Below are 20,803 nucleotides of genomic sequence, written 5' to 3' on the forward strand. Positions count from 1 at the left end.
TTGGGAATTGTTACCATTTATCAAACGTCCTTCTCCAACACGCGTTTGTGTGAGTGAGAGGGTGGGTGGATAAGTGTGGTTAAGCCAAGTAAGAACCGAAGCCGGTAACCATACAAACGGCCCGAGATAGCGTGTGAACCGGCTGGAGCTGACGTTCGGAGGACCAACGTACGCCCAAGAAACCTGGGCAGAAAAGAAGAATGAGACACCGGGGACAGTATATGAAGGATGAAATGAAGGTAATCTTATTTTCTCCATGGACGTTCCGCCTGCCGCTTCCAACTTCCTCTTCCTAGGACCCGGTGTAGGTAACACGGGGAAAAGATTACTCCCACTACCTTTGCTCCACGGGTGGTGAGGAACTTGGTGGTGAGAACCAACCTTGACAGGGGATTTGTCGATCCAAGTACCTGGAGTAGGGAGGGAGGGGGGTGGGGGAGTGCGGTAGAACCTGATGAAGGTCGCCTTAAATTTGAGTTTTAATCAAGTGTCTCCCAAGAAGTGGTTCCCCCTCGATTTTGAGGTCACGCCCCGTATCCTTTGGTGCCCTTTTTATTCCAAGAAGTGCCGCAAAACGAAATCTTGCTAAACTGATACGGACGTGTCCATGGGTGGAGAGTAGGTCCAGAGCATTCTCACACATCCTACCATCCTCATCAGGTTTGTCGGATGACTGTCTCTGTTTGAGTTTCGCCTTCTTTCGCCTTTCATCCAATCTTGTTGGGCACTGCTCTTGTGTTGTCATCTTGGAACCACCAGGCCACGCCGGTTGACGATTCCCTTAATACCCCGGGAAACGTCTCATGACAACCGAAAAAGCAATTTGACTTCTGGACAAAAGTGTGTACCTTTTCCCCGGGCCGGGATCTTGCCCAGAAACATAAACAGATTACCCCGGGAGCACGCATTATTACCTTAATACTCTTGATTTCTTTAACGGATGTGTCTTTCCCTCCATCATCTGTCGACAAACAACACCGACATACACACACGCACAAGAAATAGTTTACAGTTTCGTAGAGGAGCAAGTGCTGGGGACTTGAGCATACCTCCATTAACTGGCATTTGTGTGTGTGTGTGTGTGTGTGTGTGTGTGTGTGTGTCTGTGGTGTTAAGGGAAATGGATCGTAATAGCACGGTAGGAATCGAGGACGGTTTCCTTTTGCCAGCTGAGGTGGGCTATTCGTCTTTTAATCTTTCGCTTGTTTCGCACAACGAAATTGATCTGCTGCTGTTGCTGCCACCGTGCGCTACCGGTTGTTGACTACTTTGGAGAAGGTTGTGTTTATAGTTCATTTTCACTATCCTCCATCCCACAAAACGGAGTATCCTCGCCCAAGTGGAAGCTGGCATGGCACAACAGCGTTCACGAATCACCGGAGATAATCCTTCTCCCCATCAAGCAGTGAACGCTTTTCCGGAACCACACAGACACATTCACACTGTGTCTCTGTTTCTGGCCGGTCCAGTCTTGGGCAAGTGCTGAACGTCCGGTATATGGCGTACGGAACGGTGATTGCTCATCATCACCCGAGGAAGCAAGATGTATTGTCTCGCCCCTCGATTGCAAACAAGTATTTACAGCACCAGCACAAACAACCTGCCCCATGTCGTATTTGTAGCACAGACTTTGTTAGGTCTTCCCTCCGTCCACACACATTTTAGGAATGAAGGAGTTTGCATTTGCACCCGGCAAGTTGGTGTGTGGGGACAATCGACTGTTAAAGATATGCTTGGAAGTAGCAGGTGTTCGTGTATCCAGGATGCGACAACCCTACGGCCCTGGTTGGCAGTGGTCCCTTGGGGGTAAGGACGGTGGAGATCCTCCAGTGATCTAGTGTATTGCAATGTCTGGAATAAACTTCACAATGTTGTCATTGTTTCTAGCAAAACGAACGACTCGAGTCAGTGGCAGCTCTTCTGGACGTTGCAGCTCGCCGGAATGTCTTTCCAACCGTGGGTGTGAGTTACGACCCTGCCACTCGACACTCTCAGGAGAGTCCATGTTTTCTTTTCACTGCTTTTTTGCTGCTCTTGCTGTTGCTGTGCGTCATACCTTTACGCGGCAGACCCTTTATGCTTCTGGAAAGTGGGAAAGACCCCGTAAATCTTTCGCAAGGCTGACACCTTCTCTAAGTGCACTTGAACGCGTACTTGCCTGCCGTGAATCTTGACGACCACTTAAGAACCGGAACCGGAATGTGCGAACCGAATATAAAGTGCTCCACCTGGCCGAATCTTTTACGACTATGCCGTCTTAACTCGCACAACTGCATCTACTTTTGCTACTAATCTCTCGCAATGAATACTTCTTACTTGGAGTGCTCTTAATAATCAACATAAAGATGATTATTTACCGTGGCTTTGGTGTTGCTCCACGCCACGATTTCACATCCTACCACGCGTTTAAGTAGATAGGGAGAGAGAGAGAGAGAGAGAGAGAGAGAAATAACCGTTACTACCATTCTTTTTTTTCTGATACATTTTCCACGCCAACTTTTCAAACTCCTCTAGCGGTAAGTTTAACCTTAACATGTGGCGATGTGCAGGTGGCGTCGTGTCTTGGTCCTTGGTCGTCCCCTACCGCTTATCGGTGACAGGCTGGTGTAAATTTTCACCCAAGCTGGGATTGTAATTCGTACACCCAGCCCAGCGTACACGAAGAACTTTCCCTCCTGCGCTTTTCTCTTTCCAAAGGTGGAAAAGCATCATAAAGAAGCCGTCAAAGCGTGCACCCGAGGTGTTGGCGTGTTGCCGTACGCCGTCCGCGGACGCTCGATGGGTAAAAGGTTGCCACAGTTGCTACTTTTAAATAAAAAGGGCAAAACTTCCCTTCCCATCTCCACCTCACCTTCCCTTTTTTCTTTTCGCAAAGAGAGCGAGAGACGTAACATCTGGGATTTTTATTCCCATAAATATAGATGTACTTTTTACCGCATTACAAACCGTTTCACACACTGTGTCCCGGGACACGGACTACTGCTACTGGTGAGAATTGGAAGGAGCAAGGAGCAGGTTATGGAAAAAAGGGAGCAACACACAAAAAATCCCCACACTCCCATTCAGCATCCGGTTTGGTACGTGCCTACCTTCCCCATTCCCTCGCTCGCACACCACAACTTTCCGTGTAGCAATAAAATCGGATCTCCGCAAACAACTGCTGAGCGACCAACCCAAACAAAAAAAGAAGGTAACTCCTCGATTGCATACATTCAGGCGCGGAAAAGAATGCTTGAAATTGTTTTTCGTCCGCGATTGCCCATAACTTTTGCCCGTGTTAATACACACACACACACACACCTCACATTTTGCTACCGATAACGCTACCGACAATTGGGCAAATTTTTAGGGTGGTTGAGGTGGTGGGAGGAAGGAGGAGGCGGACGGAGTTGTAGGTGGAGTGAGGGGCTGTTTTTATCTACCGATTTCTCTAAATCACTACCGAAACGCCGGTGTCCACGGGGCAGTTTCGTTCGGGTTGATCGATTCGTGCCTCTCTTCCCTTCCCGTACATTTCCCTTCTCCCTGTACTCCTCCTGCTCCTCAACACATTGTGGGGCTATTGGGAGCAACTTTTACGTTGTTGCTTTTTTTTGGTTTTTGTTTGGGTGCTTTGTTTCATTTTTGTGTGTCTTTTTGTTTTATTGTTGTTCTCAAAACAAATGAATTTCGCGAGTCATGAGGGCATGCCAGCGGTTTTTTTTTTCTGGTTTTGGTATGTGATTGGTTTTATTTATTTTCAAAAGTATTTTTTGTCATCTTCTTCTCGTGGTGTGAGAGAGGTACACTCCTGTACACTTGATCTTGGTGGTGGGCAAGAGGAGGACTGCCAGGGCCCGTGGGAAAGCTGGGGACAAGTGAGAAGAAGCAGCAACAACAGCTGGAGCAATAAAATTTCCCACACACATACCTTGCGATTTCTATTTTTCATTTTAAGCTTTATGTCGGATGTCGTGCAATATACTTACATCTATACGATTACCTGCTTCTTCTTTTGCTTTTTCATTGTACACCTGCTACATGGGCTAGGCACATTGTGGTACAGAACGAATAAACCTAGTGGTCATTTTTCCGCTCAAAGTTGGATGGAATAGAAGTTTGGATTGGAGTTTGGAAATAGAGTTTGGAAATAGAGTTTCGATTGATTTTGTTTTAATCCTGAGCAAGGCACTAGGGAAAGAGTATCTCTTCTTTCAAATCCATCTTTATAATACAACGAAATAAATGCAAAAACATTGTGTCATAAAATATCGTTTAAAAATTAGACAATTTATAGATTTGGTCTTTTATTCCTCGAATCCTGATCACGGCACCACCGAGCTCTTTTCCTTTAAGGCTATTTTTAAAATGTACTTCATACAATAATGTTTCTATTTTACTTTCCACCGTGAAATTTCATACACCGCTCGATGCCTCTTCAGCACCTCATTCAGCTACTCCCTCCACCCCTCCTCCAAACACCGTTCATATGTCACGGCAGGTCACCGAAGGTTCAAAAGTGCACCGGCGAAAAGATAAACAGTCCCGGTGTGCCGGTGGCCTGGTGCCTGATAATTCTGGCTGCGCTCTTGCTGCTGCTGCGGGGCAAAGATTTGGCACGGATGGCCGCTGCATTGGTTTCTGCACTACCATCGTTCCCATCGGGTTGCCAGGCGTTGCTTCATCTCATATTTATAGGTATTTACTTTCACGCTTAAATTTTGCAACATACTCCTCGGGGTACCCTTTCCCTTTCGGTGAACTGTACGTGTGTGTGTCTGTGTTATCCTTTGACTCCCCTAAAAGCGAGAGAGCGAGAAAAAAAGGGCGGAAATCACATTATACAAACTCCGAACCGTACCCGTAACGATGAAGCATATGTCCGGCCACGGAAGTGTGGGTGCAAATCTGTTTCGACTTCTGGTCGACCTCACGGCAGACGAGTGCATGCGACGGTATAGACGGGTTAAAACTTTTCCTTCACACCATTACCGGTCCCGGGTTGACGGGCACTTACGGCACTCACAAAATGTTCCCGATTGTGTATGCGAATGAATAGTATTTATTAGGTTTGCACAGCATACATCACTTGCTACGGTCCACCGTTTTATACATATCAAACTCATAAACGTTCAATGGCACGGTAGTTTCGGCTAGATTGTTTCGCTCACCCTCCATGTTTTCGCTACCATCCAGCCCCATTGACAGCAGGATGGGTGGAGATTGATTAAAAAGGGAAGATGTGTCCCTACTCACCGGACAGCAGCCATACATGCACTCCAGGTTCGTCCACGCTCCCTCGCGAAAACCCCCTTAGCAAGGTGACAACTTCCCTGGCAGGATTATCGGTACGTTAAGAGTGAATTATTCTAGCCATCGGTCGGTTGGCGTGCGCTCCAACAAAAAAAGGGTTCATCCTAGATTCTAGATATGGTTAGCTTCGGTTTATCAACGGACCGGTCCTCGTCAGCTCGGTCCCTCGTTCCGGTGGAAGGTGTGTACACGGAAGCATATTGTAGTAGCCTCACTTAATTAGGTTAATCCGAACATAAACAACAACAGTGTACACTACATCTACAATGACTTATCCCTTACTTGCTAACCTATTGGGGTAGTAGCGTGAAAGAAAGAAAGATAAAGAGAGAGAAAGAGAGAGAGAGAGAGAGAAGGCACAAGGATATCAGCTTCACATACGTCCAATAAAATCAAATTCATCAAACATTGTCCGAGACCGAGCGAAAGGTTTGTTGCAGCCACTGCTCCCATGCTGCTTCTGCTGATGTTAATCGAAGGTGTATTCAAGGACGTCCATCATCCAGGTTTTTTTGGGCGTGGGAGGTATTAAAATTCTACCGAACACTCCTAACCCCCCTCGACTCCCTCTCTCTTCCACTCTTTGCCTTCTCTGGACTGTTCACTTTTAACGTTAGAACTAACTTTTCACTCATCTCCCTAGGACTAGCCACACAAAAGGACATCATCATCCCGGAGATTTCTTCCGAAGGAAAGGAACGGGAGGACAAAGGTGGTGAAAGGGTACGGGATCCGGGTGGGAGGAGAAGATGGTGGACCTAAAGATACTAGCAGGGCAAATAAACAAAAAACCAAACCTGGGTACTGGCGCTGGCAAGATAATTGGGTTACGGCGGGACTTTTGGCAGACGGATCGTGGCCACGGCACCACCAGACCCGTATCTAGCACTGAACCGTGTGTGTGTGTGTGTGGGTGTGCTCACTTTTAATGCCAAAGACCATTTAATCCCGGGTGCTCGAGCCCGGTGCCCTTAGACGTCGATGGACTCGTGTGAAAACTACGATTCACCGCAGGACTTCTACCGTCCTGAGCCCGTAGGGTATCCTGAGGGGCTTTTTCTGGTCAAGAGTGAATAATTTTCGAGGTGCTCTATGTGTGCTTGTGTGTGTACTCGAGAGGATATAAGTGTGAAAGTGGGTCGTAAAAACTATCAACACCTTTCCCAGGCCAGAGATACATGCTAGGCACACACACACACAGAACACCGGCAAACCTAAAATATGCAACGACACTTATGGAGCAATATTTACGTCCGGTGTTAACCTTTTTGCGGGAAGCAAGATACGGTACAGGCAGTTTCCTGCTTTTTTTTTGTTTACTCAAACCATACCATCTTCACACTTTCTCCCTAGGTAAAAATCTCGCCCTCAGTGTCCCCGTCGGCAAAAAGGTGGATGACTTTCACGCAGAAATGGTCCCAAAAATGTATCCACTCCACTTAACCTCCATCACTCGCATTATTGAGCATCAGTCGCCCTTGCCGTTAAGCTTACGGCATCGACATTTTACTGTTTTGGCACCTACCGCTACTCCTCAAACCTCAAATTTCGTACCGCCCCGCGAAGCCGAACACCGGTCCTCCCTCCGGTCCCACTAAATACGTTTGTACAGTCCCATTAATGAAATTCACTTTAATGGGAAAGAGGTTTCAGCGAAAATAGTGAATTATTTATTTAATTAAGAAAAAGTTTTGCCATTTCGAGCCCTCAAGCTTGTGGTGAAGACCGACTGAAATAGATGAGAAAGACAGAGCGAAAACATTAAAAACAAAGAAAGCAAGAAAACACTATCATGGGTAAAGTTTTCGAAATCGATGGATCTGTTCCGTGCCGAAGAATAAAGAGCCCCTTCGTCATTGCGTAGCTCTGTGTGTGTGGTTGGCAAAGGATAATGCCAGAAGAATTTTAGCAAAAGTGGTATCACATGAAGTGAAGAAAATCTTACCAAGCATATTTTTATACATTGGGCTACTTGAGAAGAGAAAAATCATCGTGGCACATGTCACACTATCGCGCAGACTTGCGAGTCACACAATCTTGCTAGACCCCACTTTCAGTAGCCTTATTAATCGTGGCTAACGAGCTGTTGTGTGAAATATGTTGGGAATTGCATAATTTTTGGGCGTTTTTTACTACAAATTTTAAAACTTCCTTTTCACGCCTTAAAAGTGTGCAATTTTTTGACCAAAAAACGAAACACAAATCCTCCTAAAGTTAGACAATATGAGAAATAAAACTATCTCGGCACAGTGTAGAGTTTGCTGTTGAGTTTCTCATAAATATCTTGCTTATAGTGCTTTCAGCGAGACGACTGTCTGCTGGGATTGTAGTGCAAGCTCCTTTTTTTTTGTTCAAACACACACACTGCTACAAGGTTCGTTGGCACCTTTTGACCACTTACCAGCTTTTAGCACCTTAAGAAGCACAAACATCTCATCCTCATCATCTCTCAGCGCGCGAGACGGTTGCAGCGTGCTGTGTTCCTCCCCAGGGATGGAGGTTTCACTCGTCGCAAACATACACACAGGCACACATGCACACACACAGATAGTACCGGCCGGGGGTGACCAACTCCTTTTGCCGAGGTCAGACTCGAAAGGCCACATGGTCAAGACGGTCTTGCACCGCCACTGCACGCTTCCAAGACGACAGAGCCAAATTAAAGACTGCTCCACCTTCACACCTTATTCCCTCACCATACCTACCGTGGCCGAGGCAAAAGTAAAAGCTTTTTGTCATAAAATACAAGATAATGCAATAAACATTATTTCGAGAGCTATCCCGTTGCCCCTGGCCAATGTGGGACCAGTAGTGGCGGTAGTAATATGCACTGCTGTACTACTTTAGGGGCTCTCTCACTCTCTTTCTTTATCTTCCTGCGTCCAATTTCTGGACACCGTTTCGAGGTTTTTTTTTTTTTGTTCTTCGCTCGGTTCTCCTCAACGTTTCGCTTATCCTGCACGTAGCAAAAGGAAAGGTACAAAACCGCACGACCGGACTCTCGAGAACCTTAAGATGGAATCAAATTAAGCATCATCCTCACGTGAACGGTCGATTCTTTAGGTGTCAGAAGTTTGGGGGTTGCCAGCAAAAAAAAGGCCAAAAAAAGGTGCCCAAATAATGAGCATAATTGAACGAATAGCCCTAGAAGATGATGCGGTCACGAACTGGGAAGGCAACCGAGTGTGTCACGTCTTCAAGGGGAATTATTTAAATGTACACACAACCATAGGCACATAGACACACTAAGATGTCTCTTAAAAGGACAGACACACGTGACACACGCTGACAAGGATAACGTTCTATTGCGTAAATGTTTATGGGATTCCCCCGCTTTTTTCTCGCTCTCTCTCTCTCTTTCTCTCTTTATATACCACCTCATAAAACCATCTTCCAAACGTTCATCAGTCGCCGGGACGCACAACACGCACAGTCTGTGGACAATGTCCATCGTATCCATCACCTGCCCTTGTTGTGATGGTTAGTCTACTCCACCAAGAAAACGAGTCCCTCCATTTCAACAAAGTCTCCGATTCGATCCAAGAACCAATAAACTTTCGCCCACTGTGTTTTTTTTTTCGTTTGGACGGCTTTAGGTGCCGAGGGGTGCAAATAAATCGTCCACACATTATCCACCGGTTGTACCGGGGAGTGATTGTGAGTGGTGCTCACAGCTCATAAGCTAGTATAAGGCAGCGGACCATCAAGTTATAGTGCTCGCGGCCCAAACTGCGGAATGGCTAATGGTCACAATTATGACGATAATCATTCGCACCTTAGGTTCCCCTTTTCAGTCTGCTCACTCTGTTACACATTCCTCTGACGTCTTTATTGATCGGATTAGTTTCGGGGTGGTGGGGGTGAGAGGAGGGAGAGATTTTTCCCGCTAGCACGAGCAGCTAAGTGACTGGAAGTAAGAGTATACCTCACCAGGAAGGTAGAGTTTGTGGAGTCCGTACGCATCCGAACAGTCTTGACCTGACCGCCTGTGGACAGTTGCCCTTTAATATGAGGTTAGCACCACAGCAGGACACCAGGTCAAACTCAAGTCCGTACCGTTGCCCAGGTGACACTTGGGGAGTTAGGATTGCATACTTTTAGGCAACAGTATTTCTTATGCGAATAGAAAGAGCGCGATCAAGAGTGGTTTATGTTATACGAATTGCATAACTTCTAGACGTTCCTTTACAATCAGACCACCCCGAAAAGTATGCAAATTAAAAATCAAATCGTCTAAATGGTAAGCAAAATAGAGAATAAAATGCGTCTTTATTCGCTTTATTTACAGTTATGATAGGATTTTAAATTTTACCGCATCTTTCTAGAGCAGACGAAACAGAGTAAAATGAATCCTTGATGAAGTCATCAACACCTGCAGTAATGCGAACATCATCTTCAGCGTGTGTTTGCTAGTATCTAAGATGATAGTCACGGCCCTAGCCGAGCGTCGGTCTCAGCACGTACACATCTCGCACGTTGCTTAAGAAACAAGTAACAACGCTACATTACATTGTAGTAACCATATTTTTCCTTTCGTTGATTGCCTCTTGAGCCGGTACATCATTTCCATTCCATAGCCGAACCTGTATAGCAGGGCTAGCAAGAAAGTAAGTCAATCTTCCCCAACCTCCCAACCAACAAATCCCGTATCCCCTTGGCTCCGCTTTCAGCTCGTCTCGCGTTTTCTCATTCGCACACACGAACAAACGGTTGGTGTTCGGCTCCTTTTTTCGTGAGGCATTGAATGTATTGCAGCATCTTTCCCCCTTCACAGCTCACCCAGCAACAACAGAAACAGAAGGAAAGAAAACATCAGAAACCTACTGCCTGTACCCTTAGCAAAACAGGAAAGCATTCAGCAAAACTACTGCAAATCTAAAGCCAACCGAAATGCGACCACTTCACCTTCCATTCATCTTCGGTACAACGATGGTCTCCTGAAGGGTCTCGCACCAAGCCGGTCGGTTAGTTTTGCAAAAAGGGCGAAGAAAAAAGAAAACTTGAAACTGATAAAGGGATGAGCAGGGAGAGGGAGATTGGTGTCGGGCAAAAAGGAAAAACTAACGCAGAAGCGCAGCATCACGACTACGGAAAAGCGAAAGGTTGGAGATGAATTGTGAGCCGCTGGAAGGGAGTCTGGCAGTGCTGGAGGGAGGTTCTTTTCCCAACGAAGGAGCAGGAGCACGAGTTGATGGGGAAGGAGAAGACGGTGAAGACGAAGAAGGAGAAGGAAAAAAGACGTCGAAACTGCCGATGAGACGTTTGGCTCCAGGCTGGCGGGCACTTGGTACGCATTAGATTACTTTAGTTTTTCGATGAGCTGGAGTTGGGGCTATAGGGAGAGAAATGAGGGGAGGCAAACAGCTCAGTGTATGTGTGTATATGTGTTGGTGTGTGTATGTGGTGAGCAAAATGTGGATGGATGGAACGGCCTAATGCCATAGCGCGCCTTTCGCTTTTCGCATTTCCTCTCGCTTTGCTCTGTGGCGCAGGCAGATGACGACGTCGACGATGGCGACGACTACAAACACGAAAAGACTACTTCGCCAGAGGACGATTAAGACCGAGGACGGGACGCGTCTGGAAAGGCCCGTGGCAAAGGGTGTGCTCTGGCGTCAAGGATACGTCTCTCCACCGTGGTTCCACGCGCATCGATGCCCGGATTTTACGTTATGGCTTCGGTCTCCGGCTATCACACGCTTTCTAGATTGAAAGTTTTCGCATCCACCCCGGCTGCTCGGTTACGAGTTTTGCGGCTCAGCTCGGTTGATGCATTTGCAAACGTTTGCATGTAATGAAATGCGTAAGTAAGCCGAAAACATTTTGTTTCGGGTTGTCATATTCACTTTTGATTCTTGACTGTCACACAACCATTCGCTATACCCGGTGACAGAAACGGATATGGCTGGTACGGTGCTTGTCCGCCATGCCGGCCCGGAAAACGACTCCCGTTTCCGGTCCTGTTGGACACTAACCGTAACAAACCCGTTCACAGCCTCGTATGGTCGCCCAAAAGAAAGGTCTCAGGGTGTTCCCTCAACATCCTCACATTCGACTGCGACTGGAGTGCATCGTGCAAGGGAAGAAGCTTCAAAAAAGAGGGACGAACAGAAGAAGAAAAAACACCCCGAAAGCTAAATGAGCAATGAAGACATAAGCTAATAACGGCTCAAGTAACTCTACCGAAAAAAGGGGGATTGATTTGATCGATAGCAGAAATTTCCCGTTTTGGGTTGTTCGCTTTTACTTTCGGCCGGATGCATGGAAAAGTATATTCAAAGAGACCTTACCGTAGCGGTAGGAGGTTAATTATGCTGATTTGTTTATTCATCTATCACATTCCTTTTTCGAAGGGAAAGCGAATGAATAACAGAACGAATGACGTTGATGATCAGTCCCGGGTTCAAACAAACGTGTGTGGAAGCTGAGTTTCGTTTCTCTTTGACGCGTTTTGATGGATTCCAGACTAGCTAGAAAAAAAAATCTTTTTAGCAATTTTTGTATGCCATCGTACATATGACGTGTTTTGATGTTGTTTAGCAAGTTAATGTGTCAGAGCCACTTTTCCTTAATAAATTATATAAATTTCGTTTTATATGCGACTGAATATATGCAAAAATAAAACCAAACATGCTACTTAACGCTTCGTGAGCTAGATGTTTTGTAATTATTTTAAGCAAGTTATGGTGGATGTAGGTATTGCATACCAAACCACCAAATTATTTAACATCATTTTTGTCACATCGAGTCTTCGATCGATGAGCCTTTAAAATAGAGCCTCATCGATCGGAATGCGGAACAGGATAGACTTATAGTATCATTTGGACAATCCTCTATAGGACGATCCAATCACAACATATCTAAGACAGAGTAGCAAATGATCGTCTTAACGAATTTTCAAAAGAAAATGTTATCTAGTAAAATAATCTAAAATACGCCTAAAATTATACATTTTATAACACAACACCTTCTAAAAAACGCACATTGAGCTGTTATCATCAGAAATTTAGGTAAAAACTCTAATTATCTGTTAATTTTTAACACGCTCCCAGATTGTACTGTATACAAACAATCAACTGTACAATTCCAACTCTAAGTCCGCGTAGCAGCTGGTGCCGAAAAGCGCACGGACACCGTTGTCAGTGTAGTTTTAATTGACCTTTCAAACACTCCCACAAGTGAAGGAAACTCGGAGAAAGGATTAGTGTCTTGCGTCTTCGTTTTTGCGAGACGAAATTGAAATAACAACAATTATCCTTCATTCATTGTCTTTCCAACCCATCTTTCTCCCAGCCTCTCGCCCATGTTGCTTCACCCACCCACCAGGCGCGTACAAAGCGCCTGCAATACACCGTGAGATTGGCTTACTTTTGTGGCTCCGGCTCCAGTGAAATTGAGGAATCGAAAGTACAACTCCAAAGACACCGTGGTTCCGGTTGAGACAAAATTCCCAATTATTATTCCCGCAATCGTGCCGCGCCCACAGATGCGGCACAATTCGAGCGCAGCGGAGTACAACGATGATTTCTTCAACTCCCAGCCCATGTCGCCTTTTGCTCCCTTCTTACTCTTCCCTCACCTGCCCGAGCAAATCACTCACGTGCAATGATGCACGACTCACTACCGTTGCCGCACAGTCGCGTAGCGTCGAGAGCTGCAATCAAAGACAATTTCCATCATTATGCGGGCTGGATAGGGATAGCAGAAGATGAACGTGGACGCCACCAAGCACATCCCACTTCTGTCCGCGATTTCTCCCGTGAGATGGCTTTCCGCGTAATGGCTTTTCGTCCACCGAACGAGCGCGCGCGAGCGTTTTCCTCAAAAATTACGCAACGGTGTACTCAACGTCTTAATCAATTTGCATTGGAAATTAAAAAGTATCACCCTGCCCTTCGGCGACCATCAAAGTGGCGGTTGTTGTGGTGCAATTTGGAAGCACGGAAAAATCCTCCCTTCCCCTCTCCTTCCCATTCCTCCTCAACCCAAATCGAGAGAAGTTTGCCAGCCTGCGTGACGTTGCCGATTGCTCGATTGCCTCCATCGTTCACTCGGTAGAGAAATTTCCCATCCTCAGATCATGCCTCCACCTTCTCGATTCCTCCACCCCTCCCCATTTCCTCTATCCACCTCTTGTTCATTTGCGGGAAATGGCATGATAGTAGCTCGATATCGGGCCGGCCTCTGATGCTTCACAGCACAGCAGAAATCAAAAAGATGGGAAGGAATTTTTAATTACCTTTTTCCAGCGCCACCACCCGGCTGTCCCACTCGTGATCCTGCCGGGTCTCTCATCGACAGGAAAAAAGGCATTAGTCACGGATCCCCTTGACTCTCCGCTCCCTTTTCCCCGTCCCGTTTTGCGGAGTGAACCGCACTTTCAACTCATTCGGCGTTTGCTTTCGCCGTAGCTATTTAATTAAAAAGTTAAATAAAAACATACATTCGCTCTCTGAAAATCACCGAAAAACGCAACGGATTTTCTTCCCAGAAGTGTGTCGGTATCCTTTTTTTTTTTTTTTTTTTGTTGATTACTCTGCACCAGATGAGATACCCACCCACAACGGTGGGAGGGCCCACCAGCTTAACCAGGACCAACTCTAGCCCTTTTATATCACACTCACGCGTTTTTCCGGGTAGTACGAAAAACAGATTTTTACCGGGGAAAATTTTTAAACCCCCGCGATTGTGTGTAGTGTCTAAATTTGTCGCATTTTTCCAGTGTAAAGTGTTGGTATCTGAGAATTCGATTGGGGGAAAACAACAACAAGCAGTCTGCTAGCCACGTAATTAGAAGTTGAGGAAATGAGGTTGGAAAACGGATCCTTTTGCCCCCTACCAACCAAGAAGTGCCAAGGAAAATTAGTCTACGGGACCTGACCTGTTAAAAGGGAAAATATTATTTCCCTAGCAATGGGTTCGGCTCCAGGATAAACCAGCTGCATTCGCTGTCAAAGGCTATAAGTATAACTGTCGACAACATAACCGTTAAAAGCTGCTGAATGAAAAAAAAAGGTAAATTCCGAATCAACCCCGTTCGATAGATGAAAAAGCGGGCGGGAACCTTATGTCAAGCTACTGTGTTTTTTCCTATCGCTCGTCTTCTACACCGGTGCCAGGCCAAGAGGTTCGATCGGACACCGATGGTTTGCGAATTGAAAACAATTTCAATTTGTAACAAAAAACCATTTACGGGCTAAAGCTACCAGGCGTCTCCATCGGTGAACACACAGTTGCGCGCCTTTTTCCAATTTTTCTCCCAATCATCAAAAGCGGGAGCGAGAGTGGGAGCAAAAAGAGTGGGACAAGTTTGGAAGTGTTTAAATGAAGGATAAAAAACATGAGGAAAAACATTCCGTACGAGACCTTAAGCGTTAAAAACAGACTAACCAGCTGCTAACAAGGTAAGATGAGTTGGAAAGGTGAATTGCATAAATTAAGGTGCTTGCTAATACAAACTGTGAGCTTTTGTTTGGATAAAGTTTTCTCTAAATTACGTGTTTATTAATAAAAGCGCCTGCAGTTATGCAATCTGCGTAGCAAACTCTCTTTGCGTAGAGCAATCGTTTCCAACAGCTTGATTTGCTTCAACTAGACAAGGCTGTCTCCTGGGTTGCTTCGGCTGCGCTTGCTTCGCTCTCCCTCGCCCAGTTGGTAGGGTGAAAGTGAAACCTACCCTTCCCATCATCCCAACAACCACTCCGGCCGTCCGAACTTCAACCCCCAGAGAAGGGGTTGCCAATTTCACTTGCGGTAATAAAACTCGCATCAAATCAAGTCTAACGACCTGAATCCAGCGAACGATTTTCAGTCATCCTTTTAGGCAAGGCCACACCATTATCCTTTCCGTTCCACTGCACAACCTCTTCGCCCGTTTCCGCTCACTTCCTTCCACTCAAACTACGAAGCGAAATGGATGTTGGGTGTTGGGTGACCAACTTCAGTCCCAAAACGTTATCCGATGACAACGACGACGGCGACAACGACGAAGACAGCGACATGAAGCTGTCGAAACGTTGCGCCCAAAACAGAAAAAGAAAGAAAAATGTGGATAGCAAATGTGTGATATCCATCCCACCCACTGGCTCTCTCACTATCCCTCGCTTGATTCGCGAAGATGTGGATTCGGAGCAGGATGATTTCTTTTTTTATTGTTGGTGGGGTTTCTTTAACTCTTGTTTATTTTTTTTTTTGTTCTTTTGCTTGCTTTGTCTCTGTTCTCGCGAACAGTCGGGCAGATAATGGGCCTGTCGGACAAATTTAACTTCGAAACTTCCTCTCTGAAGATGCTGCTCCTCAGTGCGAGGTGCGTTGAAACGCTTGCCGGTAACAAGAAAGAAAGCACACACATTCACCCGGGTGCTTGCGTGTGTGTGAGCCGAGTTTTAGTAGCCCCGAGATCAGTAGGTTACGCGCTGCCAACGGTGTGCCGTTTTTCGGATGGGGGCCTAAAATCAAATCAGTGAAACGGCTTTCTTGCTCAGGAAAAGGCCTGTCTGGGGACGGGAAGGCGGAGCGGAATGAGGAAAAGAGCAATACGAGTGAAAGTAGTGAAAGGATGGGTGAACCCAGCAACACCAGCAGGGCGGAAGTATGCACAGGACATTCGATAAGCGGTCCGGGAGAGCGGTGAAACGAACGGGGAGCACAATTTGTGCGCGAGTTTATTGAAATTAATCCCCGCCGGATTTGATGTGATATATTGAGACCGACCGTTTTCTCTGTGTCGTATCTATTTGTGTGTGTGTCGTAGAACTTCGTCCCATCACGTCTCGCATATCTCGGTGCAGCTAATCACGAGCAAGCTATGCTGACGGTGCAAATAAAAAATGGAATGCGCATGATTTGCTCCAATTAAAAGTATGTATGTGTGTGTGAGTATTAAGGTCAAGAAAAGCGTTTCAAAATGAAAGACTGAAGCTGATGAGTGCCCATTAAGTGTGGGATCACCTTTTGTTTTAAATAATTATCACGTAAAGTATAAGAAATGGGTTCTATATAGGACGTAGCTTAAACATTGCATTGCATAACTTTAGGCGTAGTGTTCGATTTCTACGTCATAGTATGAAACTGAGAAGCTGACTCTTAGTATACCAATCGATTGTTTTAGAGGTGGTTAAAGTTTACTGTGATCTTTTCATAGTTTGATAGTCATATATTTCAATCGTGATCTTCTAACGCACTGTACGGCGTTCAAAAAGGCAAGTCAAGTAACCTCGTACTGTACACCAGACATAGAAGATCATTTTTGTTTAGGTATCCAGGGCTACAGCCTCAAGTTTTGGATTTGGAGTCACTCTGAATAATTGTTCTGCGAACTCTATAGGAGATTTTCAAGGTAAATCGAGAGCTGAACTTAGACGGTGTTAGCGTAGCTCTGCATAACTTTTAGAACCTATCTCATACAAGGCTTGGAAGATCTCAATTATCAAAGGGTTGGAGCAAAACAGACCACTCTACCAATCAATTTGAGTAGCATTCATTCCACCAAGTGCTTAGATTAGACAACGATAATAGATATTTTCTACACGTATCAGATGTTACTCGGATGTCCAATGGAAGGATATGCAACCATAAAACAATACAGAGAGTATCTTCTTCTTGTAGGTACATTTCTTTGAAGGTAACAGACATTACATGTTTCATTACTCTATTCTTGGCGATAACAATAACAGCCTTCCGTTGATATATTTTATAGCACAATCAAGGCAATTCTTCAAGGTGCCTTCCTTCAAACACCTTATCAAACATACACACTCACAAAACTCTAACATACATGTAATATTTCATTAGTAACTCCGCAAAATCAAATGAAGGCCTAGATGACAACGGTGGCCGGTAACGTCAGCCAAATAGTGGAAGTTAATTAAATTACCACAAATAAAATAGGATCATTTGCATGTCATCTAGCGGGTAATAAAAAACGCGTCTAAGGAACTTTGTGACCGTGCGTATGTGCCTTTCGCGGTGCGATGCTCAATCAACGCCGTGATTCAGGTTTGAAACCTCCGTAAAACTTTGCCTCACGTGCTATACCCTTCGGGCCACAAACTTTAGCGGTTCCTGGGACTGGAGATGCGAGATGCATGATGGTCCTGCCTATCCTGAGCACAAGGGTAAAAACAGAACATTTCATAAGCGAACCATTTTTCTTACGTTTGCTAGGTTTTGGGCAGATCTTGCGATGGTCTAGGTGGCAACCCTCGCGTAGAATTTCATCCCCCGATTTTATAACACGAGCCGAGAGTAAAGCATCGAAACAAGTGGTTGAAAATGGGACGAAACGGAACGAACAATTGCACCCATGCTCAACCCGTCACCCGCTATGCTGGAGTGGATGTGTAGATAATGCGACATTAATATACACACACACTCTTACGGTATACGGCAGCACAGGAAAGTGACACCGAGGAACGAGTGTAGACTTTAGAATTGAAAATTTTCGGCTTGCGGTTAGTGGCAAGAATATGACTCACGTTGCTATTTCCCTTGTCATGTTTTGAGTCCTCAAGGTTTTCTGTGGAGGAGGGAGTTACATGGGAGGATATCGTGGAGGTGAGTGGTAGCAAATGTGCACCAGGTGGTAGTTCGAAGATTGACACGACCATCTGAGTCGTGGCAGCGACTCGTGTGCGACCACATTTACTCCTGAACCATCATCCACTCGTACACCGCATTGCCTACCTTGCAGGCGCTCGAACGGCGAAAACAACCGGACCCGGACGCATGCCAAACAGCAATACATTCACGCCCGGGCGACGGTCGATTTAATCAGAACCGAACTGAGCGCAGGTGCGCATCGGTAAAACCAATTTAAAGTTTTACATATTCTATTTGAAAGATTTGTTGTTGTGCGTTGGCTCATGTGTACATTTACAGCTGCAGCCAGTAGCCGTCGCGTGATGTTGCTCTATTTTGCAGTGCGGCCCAGATGAACGGATAATACAACCAAACTTTGAAGGTAAAACCGATACCACCGGCCAAACTACTATGCGAAAGCATAGCCTGAATCAGGAGAGATCTGGGGATGAGCGGATGTGGGTGAGGGTCATAAAATTCATTGTCCTCCCACTCTGCCGCTTCAACCGTACCTCAGAACAGTATTCTTCCCAATGTGCCAGGTCACAGAAACGTAATGGACGGTGAACCAAAATCACTTCACACTCGCTTTGTTCACATCTTGCTAGCGAGAGCAATGAGGAAGCCGTTAGTTCTCCAATGTGTGGCAATTGAAGAGAATCCCGGGAGTGAAGAATGCGGAAAGCAATTTAAGGACCAATGAATAACTCGATGATTCGAAATTGAATTTTAAGTATCATTCCTATCGGCAATCGGTTTTCCCCGACCTCGGCGTCGATCGGTTCATCTCGACACAAGTGGAAAGTAGCATCAATTACATCAAGCAGACAACCCCTTTTAGGCTTCGCTTACTGTTAATTCGATGCCGGATTTAAGCTAGTACCAGGCATCACTGTTTTTAAGCTCTGTTGGCAACACTTCCGCCAATCGAAACTTCGATGCCATCGCAAACAACGAACATGCACAGCTTTGTTTCGCGATTCGAAGGACTTTAGGTTCGCTAAGCCGTTGGTTGCATACTTTCAGGCGAAGACCCCAGCTCCATCGTAATGAAGGCTGCCTACTTCAAATGCGTACAAAATGTGATCTTAACACCTTCCACTGGTGTAATTAAAATGGGATTGATTTCTCACCTTCCAGAAGCATCCACTAAACCCTCGCCAATGGAATTCAAAAAATGATCCCGTTCCTCACTCCTGGATACACGAGCACGGTGTAGCTTAATACCTTCTCTCCTCTGTCTGCAGCACTCCTTGCTAGCCAGATGTTTGCAGAGCGGTGTAGAAATAATTTATCACGAATTTTATTTCCACCCTCCAGACATCCAGTGCGCCCATCCATGCTCGCCTCGCATTGCGGCTTGCGGATGAATTATTTCCCTCCGGCGATTATATTCACCACCACAGGACGGGTGCACGGCATGTGACGGATGGGCGGAAACATTCCATCCAGCCAGCCGGCGTAAGGTGGAAATTAGATGTCACTTAAGTGTCATCCACCGATAATCCACACACAACTGCACCTCGCATTGAAACGTTCATCTGCATCAGTGAGGTTTAGTGAATGTAGTAAATGGAAGGTGTGTGTCTGTGTGACTGCTTGTTGAGCTCTATTAAGCAGGGAGCTATTCCGTGCTAGGAAAAAGTTGGTTGGTTTAGTATTGCCTTTTTTGCTGACAACCTTGATATTTTGTACTCATAACAAGAGCCTTGCATTTCGATCTTTTGCATTCTGTTGCTCAATAGGAGTGTAGATGTATGTACAGGATTTACACAGCCAATCAGTCATCGTAAAGCGCCTGAATGTTTTCAGTAAATTTCACATTGCACCGTAAACCTGTAATTTGGCATACTGAATCACAAAATGATGTAACGAGGATAGCAATGAATTGAAGAAGAACCGTTATATTTTCAGATTGTTAAAGCATTTCGATCTTTTATGCCGTTTCGATAGAAATGAATCTAGAGATAAATGAGAAAGAATCGAGAGAGAAATGAAGGAAAATCGTGATAAAATCGAGAGCGAAAAGGGAGAGAGTCGAGAGGGATTCGTGAGAGAAAACCCATAAAAGAGAGAAAAAGTCGAAAGAAAAATGAGAGATAATCGATAGAGAAATGAGAGCAAAATGAGTAAGAATCAACAAACTAATTAGTCCGAAATGAGAGAGAAATTTCTTTATCTTTCTATCATTTCTTCCTTTTCTCTCTTTCTCATTTCTCTTTCGGCTCTCTCTCATTTCTCTCTCATGTTTCTCGCGATTCTCTCGCATCTCTCTCTCTCTTTCCTCACTCAATTCTCTCTCGATTCGCTCTCATTTCTCCCTCGATTTTTCCTCATTGCTCTCTCATTTCTTTCTCGATTCTCTCTTATTTCTCTCTCGATTCTATCTCATTCTTGAATCTCTTTCATTTCTCTATCGATTTATTATCTTTTCTTTTTGGATTCTCTATCTTTTCTTTCTGTATTCTCTCTTTTTTCTCTCTCGGTTCTGTTTCATTTCTCTCGATTCTCTCTCATTTGTTTCTCGATGTTATCTCATTGCTTTCTCGATTCTGTCTCTTTTTTCTTTCGGTTCTATCTCATTTCTCTCGATTCTCTCTCATTTATTTCATTGTTATCACTCATTTCTTTCTCGATTCTGTCTCGATTCTCTTTCATTTCGTTTTCTTTTCTCTCTCGATTCGTTCTCACTTCCCTTTCTATTCTCACTCGCTTCGCTTTCGATTTGCTCTCATTTCTCTCTCATTTCTCTCTCGATTCATGCTCATTTCTCTCTAGATTATCTCTCATTTCTCTTTCGGTAATGATAATGTTGAACATGTTTCTCTCTACGCCTCCACAGCAACAAAACCAGCAGCTTAATATTTTGCACTATTGACCTGTCAACAGCAAAACAACCAACTGTACTCTAGCCAGTTGTGTGGTTTACGTG

The sequence above is a fragment of the Anopheles stephensi genome, chromosome X (assembly GCF_013141755.1).
Source record: "Anopheles stephensi strain Indian chromosome X, UCI_ANSTEP_V1.0, whole genome shotgun sequence".
In the NCBI taxonomy this organism is placed as follows: Eukaryota; Metazoa; Arthropoda; class Insecta; order Diptera; family Culicidae; genus Anopheles; species Anopheles stephensi.